Source organism: Dipodomys merriami, unplaced genomic scaffold, assembly GCF_024711535.1.
Source record: "Dipodomys merriami isolate MVZ:Mamm:240054 unplaced genomic scaffold, mDipMer1.0.p SCAF_143, whole genome shotgun sequence".
NCBI classification, from domain to species: domain Eukaryota; kingdom Metazoa; phylum Chordata; class Mammalia; order Rodentia; family Heteromyidae; genus Dipodomys; species Dipodomys merriami.
The window spans coordinates 113,704-119,640 of record NW_027202749.1 but is presented as its reverse complement, the minus strand read 5'-3'; the positions used below and the strand labels follow the sequence as shown (position 1 = coordinate 119,640).

Sequence of the window (5,937 nt, the reverse complement as noted above, 5' to 3'; positions counted from 1 at the left end):
AGCTCTGCAGCTGCAGGACTCCAGGGACAGCCCTCTGCTGGGCTTCCATCTCTCCTGGCGCCAGAACTGGATCTGGACGGAGATGCCCCTGTCAGCCAGGGTGGCTTCAGGCGGGAAGTAAAACGCGTATTCCCTGCTGTTCTGGGTAAACGAGCAGCGTTTGTGCTCGCGGGGATTCACCTGCCAGTGTGAGCTGTGGGTGCACACTCATCCCCTCCCCCTTGGTGCAGAAAGCTGTGTGCACACTCATCCCCTCCCTCCTTGTAGAAAGCTGCGTGTGCACACTCATCCCCTCCCCCTTGGTGCAGAAAGCTGTGTGCACACTCATCCCCTCCCTCCTTGGTGTAGAAAACTGTGTGTGCACACTCATCCCCTCCCTCCTTGGTGTAGAAAACTGTGTGTGCACACTCATCCCCTCCCCCTTGGTGCAGAAAGCTGTGTGCACACTCATCCCCTCCCCCTTGGTGCAGAAAGCTGTGTGCACACTCATCCCCTCCCCCTTGGTGCAGAAAGCTGTGTGTGCACACTCATCCCCTCCCTCCTTGGTGTAGAAAGCTGTGTGTGCACACTCATCCCCTCCCCCCTTGGTGTAGAAAGCTGTGTGTGCACACTCATCCCCTCCCCCCTTGGTGCAGAAAGCTGTGTGCACACTCATCCCCTCCCCCCCTTGGTTCAGAAAGCTGTGTGCACACTCATCCCCTCCCCCCTTGGTGCAGAAAGCTATTTGTGCACACTCATCCCTCTTTTTTCCTTGTGCGGATCTTTGTTTTAACACAGGAAGTAGTGATAACTTGGAAGGCATAGGAAGACAGGGATCCAGGCCAGACAATAGTGTCTACATGGGAGCGTAAGGGAGCGTAAACATGTTTCCAGGAGGGATCTGGCTGAGTCCGGGGTCAGCGCTGGGATCATCTGCCCTATCACCCCTTCAGCCAAGACGGTGTGGGCAGCACAACTCAATCAAGGGGGTCTGGTTCCGTGAGCACAGAGGAGGGCTTTGTGTGTACTTTAGGGTAATGGAAGCCTTTGTCTTCAGGCCCTTGATTTGCCAGTGGCCTGGCCCATGTGTGGCTGAGGGATGACCTCCTCTTTTCACAGCTCTGGCTGTTGGAGACCAGTCCAGTGGGGTTGGACAGGGCAACTGACTGAAGGGAGGCCTTCCAGAGGAAGCTGGGCATTGTCCGGAGAAAGCAGGACTAAGGGCCCCCGAGTCTTGCTCCAAGGTCCAGCAGATGCACATGCTAATGCAGCTACCTCCTATCCAGGGCAGAACTGGTCCACCAGACCTCAGGGGTGGTCAAGGCAGGCTCTTCTCATCTGCCCCCCTCTTGTCTGTCCCTCTTATCTGTCCCCCAGCATTGGGGGGAGGGCCTCTTTTCTATTGTCTCGCTGATGACACGAAACAGATGCTGGGCATGGAGGAGCCTGTGCTCAGCTTGCAAGTCCCGTAGTCCTCGAGGAGGTCCGCCCACAGACCTGGGCAACACATTCCCCAGGTCTGTCCCATGGGGTTCTTCAAGCCCTTTAGAATGTGGGTAGCTGGAACTTAAGAGAAGATACGGCATCAGATCCCTGGCAATGCTTCCGGAATCCTCCTTCCCTGCTGAGGAGGCTGAGGTCAGAGTACCCTCATTGCAGAGGGAGAACACGCTCCTCCTGCCCGATGCTTCTTGCCCTGTGAGGAGCCTGGGCCATGCCAGGAGGCAGGCCTGAGCAGACCGTGAGGAGCCTGGGCCATGCCAGGAGGCAGGCCTGAGCAGACCTGAGCAGAGGCCTAGGCACAGCCCTAGGGAAGAGAGCTCCCCATCCTGTCCTCCACCAATGCATGGCCAGGAGGTCCTCCTAAGATGACCCACCTGGTCGCATCATTGTTTTTGATTGAGACATCAGAACCTAGACTGGGACCTGGGCCCTCTGTCCCTTGTCCTTGCTTCCTGTTGGCAACTCAGGTGCAACAGGTCTCCTGAGAACACTCTCCTTGATCCCTGGTGGCAATAATCTGTACAAGCTAACTGGAAGTACAAATGTTCGTTGAGCACCTGCTATATGCCAGGTACTTGGCACCAGGTCCCTGTCTTTGGGAGCTGAGAGGAAAGATTAGCGTGACAGGCAAGGAGCTCATACTCTGCAGAGGTGACTGCTTTATGATAAGGGCGAGGAGGCCTGGCAATTTGAGTGAGGAAGGCCTAGCAGGCGCTGCACATCCTGAGGGACAGGGTGCTGGCTGAGAGCAGCCAGGAGGCTGGCCCTGAACGGAACAGGACTCCAGGCACAACCTGAGTTGTGTTGTTGACTTACTGTGCACGACACCAGAGGCATTTGAGCAGAGGCTGCTGTTCCTGAGTCATATTCTGAGGAATGACTGGCTCTTTGGGGAACGGAGGGTCTGAGAGTCAACCACAGGCATCTTGGGAGCCAGTAGAGAGGAGTTGCTGCTGCACCCGGCTCGATCCAGCCAGCACCTGCTGTTGGATGGGGTATGGACAGCAAGGGCAGCCATCAGGTTGAAAAGCCACCAGGATGAACTTCATAAATTGAGCTGGGGTCTGGGGTAGGGCTGGTGTGCATAGAAAGATGGGTGTGCAAGTCTCCGGGTGCTGGGTTTGGGCACTGGCAGGCAACCAGGGAGAATGCAGATGCGTGGCTGGGATGTAACCCAGAGCCGGGGTGTCAAGGGCACACTATCCTTTTCTGTGCTTGTTTTACATTTTCACCTGCAAAAACAAAATAAATCACTCTTTCCTTGGCATTTTTTTTTGGGGGGGGATGAAAATACGAAAAAATAACTTTGTTAACATAAGATAAAATTTCCATTAGCATTTTATGTGAGTTTAGATACAACATATCTAAACTGAAATACTTACCCTTTTGTATTCATTTTATAACTACAGTGTGATTTGCTGTTTCCTGAAGAATCTGCTGTTTTTATAACTCTATCACTAACAATAGTGTCACAAAATGAAGCCATGAATAAACGCCTGATTATGTCTGCTCAGCAGAGGCCTGGCCCTCACGAGCAGAGGGAGCCGCTCCGACTTGAATGTGGTGCTATTTTCATTTATGTTGATGAGTTCCCGGGAAGAGGAACGTCACTTCACTGACGATGTGCCGCCACAGACAGTCGCTCCTGACACTGGAAGAATGCACCCTGTTTGAATAGGACAGCAATGGCCAACCACTTTAAAGCTGCTCACATTTTTCATATTTCCCTTCACTTTTTATTAAATCTAGACAACAAACAAAGCAAGAAGACAGGTCTGGTTTGCAGCGCTCACCCATTTCTGTGGTGTGAATTTCCCTCCGTGGCCATCTCAAGTCGCTGCATGCACCTGTTGAGCACCGCTTGGGAGTACCAAGCTTCTGCCCAGCCAGACGCAGTCAGTGTGAGGAATCCAAGAACAGATCAAAGCAAAGCTAGAAGTAATGGCTTTGAAATTAATAAAATATACTTCATTGTAGGCTATAGTATTTAATTTTCAGTAATATCAGTAATTAAAAGCTAGCTTACAAAATTCCTAAGAAGGGAGGAGCCAAAAAATAGTCCACGCTGGCTCTCGCACACCTCTGGCCGTTTGGCTCTGCTTGGGGCCAGACCTGGAGGGCTGGAGACAAGAAAGGCAGCCCCTCCTAGCTTCAGGACCCTGCCTGTGCTAAGTGTGAGTTCTGGGGCTCAGGGACTCATTGTACAACTCAAAGGAACCAAATCCTGCCGACAACCTGAATGACCTTGGAAGAGGATCGTGAACCGTGAGGTCACACTTGTGGCTGACGAAGGCTTTAGTTTGAGAAGACCCAGGGCAGGGGTCCAGCTCTGCGGCCTGCGCTCCTCACCTACAGGAAATAGAAGGAACTATATGAACTGTTTTAAGCCACTAGGTTGAAGTTAATTTTTTATGTAGAAAGGAAAACTCATTAGTGGATTGAATCCTTTAGCCTGACCTCGAACTTTTTGTGCTTCCCCCACAGACGGGTAAGTACCACCACACTCAGCCACTGGTCATGATGGCTGAGTGATCAGACTCGGCCATTGGTCAACAAACTTTGATAGACCTGACCTTGAAAGGCCATCTCTGATCCCCACTTCCCCAGTAGCACTTGATCCTAGAAAAAAGATTTGAAAACACTTTTTACTAAAGAAGGTATTGAAAGACTTCATGTCACTAATCATCAGGACAATGCAAAGTAAAACCATACTGAGACGCCCCTGCTTGGCCACCAGCCTGACTGGCCACATTACTGGAAAGGCTGGCAGCACCTCTGGTGGTGGAGGACTGAGGTCTTGGGAGCTCCAACGCGTGATCGAGGTAACACACAATGAGAGGGCACGCTGCCAATCCCTCTAAAACAAAAAAGTAAACACAGGATACAATTCACAAATCCCACTTCTAAGGACGTGTCCAGGATCATGGCAAGAACGTGTTCACAAAGAATTGTACTTGAATGATACTCCCAAGCACCTTCAAACAGTAGCTTCTTCCACGCAGTGTAAAAAGCCCCAGTGTTATGAGTGGATAAACACTTCCTGATAGAACTCTACACAGCAATCAGGACAAATGATCTGCCAACTTGTGTTACAATATGAACAAATCTGAAAAGCATCATGCCAAGGAAAAGAAGCCAGACGTGAAATACGCAGGAGCCGACACATGAAACCCTGTATGGAGTGGTAGACCAAGGCGTCTGACCCAGAGTTGAAGGGCTACAGAGGAGAACCTTCGGGGAAGTTGGTATAGTCCTGGGTTATAAGATGGTGACGCCCTACACAGACGTGTACAGTTGTCCAACTCAGTGGTTTCTATTGCAACTAAACGACATCTCAGTATGAAGGGCTCCAACGTGAAGACATAGCAATGAAGAATGCCCAAGTGCCTCAGAAGCACACAAGTGAGAAGGTCCACAACTTTCTCCTGGAATAAGAACATGGCGTTCACAAGAGCGACATGGGTAAACTCCAGCATTTCATACAGTAGGCCTGTAAGAAACACGTGAGCGTCAGACGGGTACCTCAAAGGGCATCTACTGCATAAAACCTGGACACACCTCTCGATAGAGCCTCCAGTGAGGAAAGCCGACTTTATCTGTCACATGACTTCGTTATGGAAAGGCAGACCCAAATTAAAATGGTGAGGAGAGTCTTGTGGATAAAAGATCTAAGCAAGTGCAGGAAGGTCATTTCAAACAAGAGCACCGAGACTTTGGTGGGAAGGAGGCTGTGGTGGGGCCGTGGGATGCATTCTGCAGCCTTCTCTTGAGTGCTCATAGATAGATGATTATTTATAAGTCACATGTATAGTTTCATTTTTTTCACAAGATCAAAGCTTTAAAATAACAATTAAGGGGCATTGATGTGTGTCTAAGAATCCATGACTGTGCTTTTATGAGTGTCCTCTGGGAATTTATGGCTGAACATGGCCACGCAGATACGTGTATCAGTGAGTAATGGTTTGGTCCTGGCTATTCTGGAAAAAAAGGGATGAGAATTAATAACAACAGAAAAAACTGACTATTAGTCAACACTATGGCTTAATTACCTATCTCCTGCAATTGAGGGCTGGAAAATCAATTCCAAAAATCCCATATTAACGGGGTTTGGGGGGAAGGCCTTTCTGATGTGTCACAAGGCCCTTATGAGACATTGAATAGATGCTAGAACTACACTATTGGCCTTTCCAGCACCCAGAACTGTGAGCTACATAAACTTCTATTTGTGTGTGTATGTGTGTGTGCGTGTGTGCACAGACACACACACACATGTGCATGTGTGCATGTCAGTCCCAGAGCTTGAATTAAGGGCCTGGGTGCTGCCCCTGAGCTTTCATTTCTAAGGTTAGCACGCTAGCATTTGAGCCACAGCTTCATTTCCAGTTGTGTGTGTGTGTGTGTGTGTGTGTGTGTGTGTGGTTTATTGGACATAAGAGTCTCACAGACTTTCCTGCC

At 50.0% G+C, this 5,937-nt stretch overlaps 1 long non-coding RNA gene across 1 annotated transcript; it reads right to left on the bottom strand.

The window, feature by feature from the left end:
• Nucleotides 1-796: 796 nt before the first annotated feature.
• On the bottom strand, nt 797-5,603 carry LOC138826461 (uncharacterized). The gene is made up of 3 exons (XR_011371726.1): nt 2,865-5,603; nt 2,299-2,714; nt 797-1,545 (listed from the first exon to the last, which is right to left on the bottom strand). It is a non-coding gene; the product is annotated as an uncharacterized lncRNA (long non-coding RNA).
• Nucleotides 5,604-5,937: the final 334 nt, after the last annotated feature.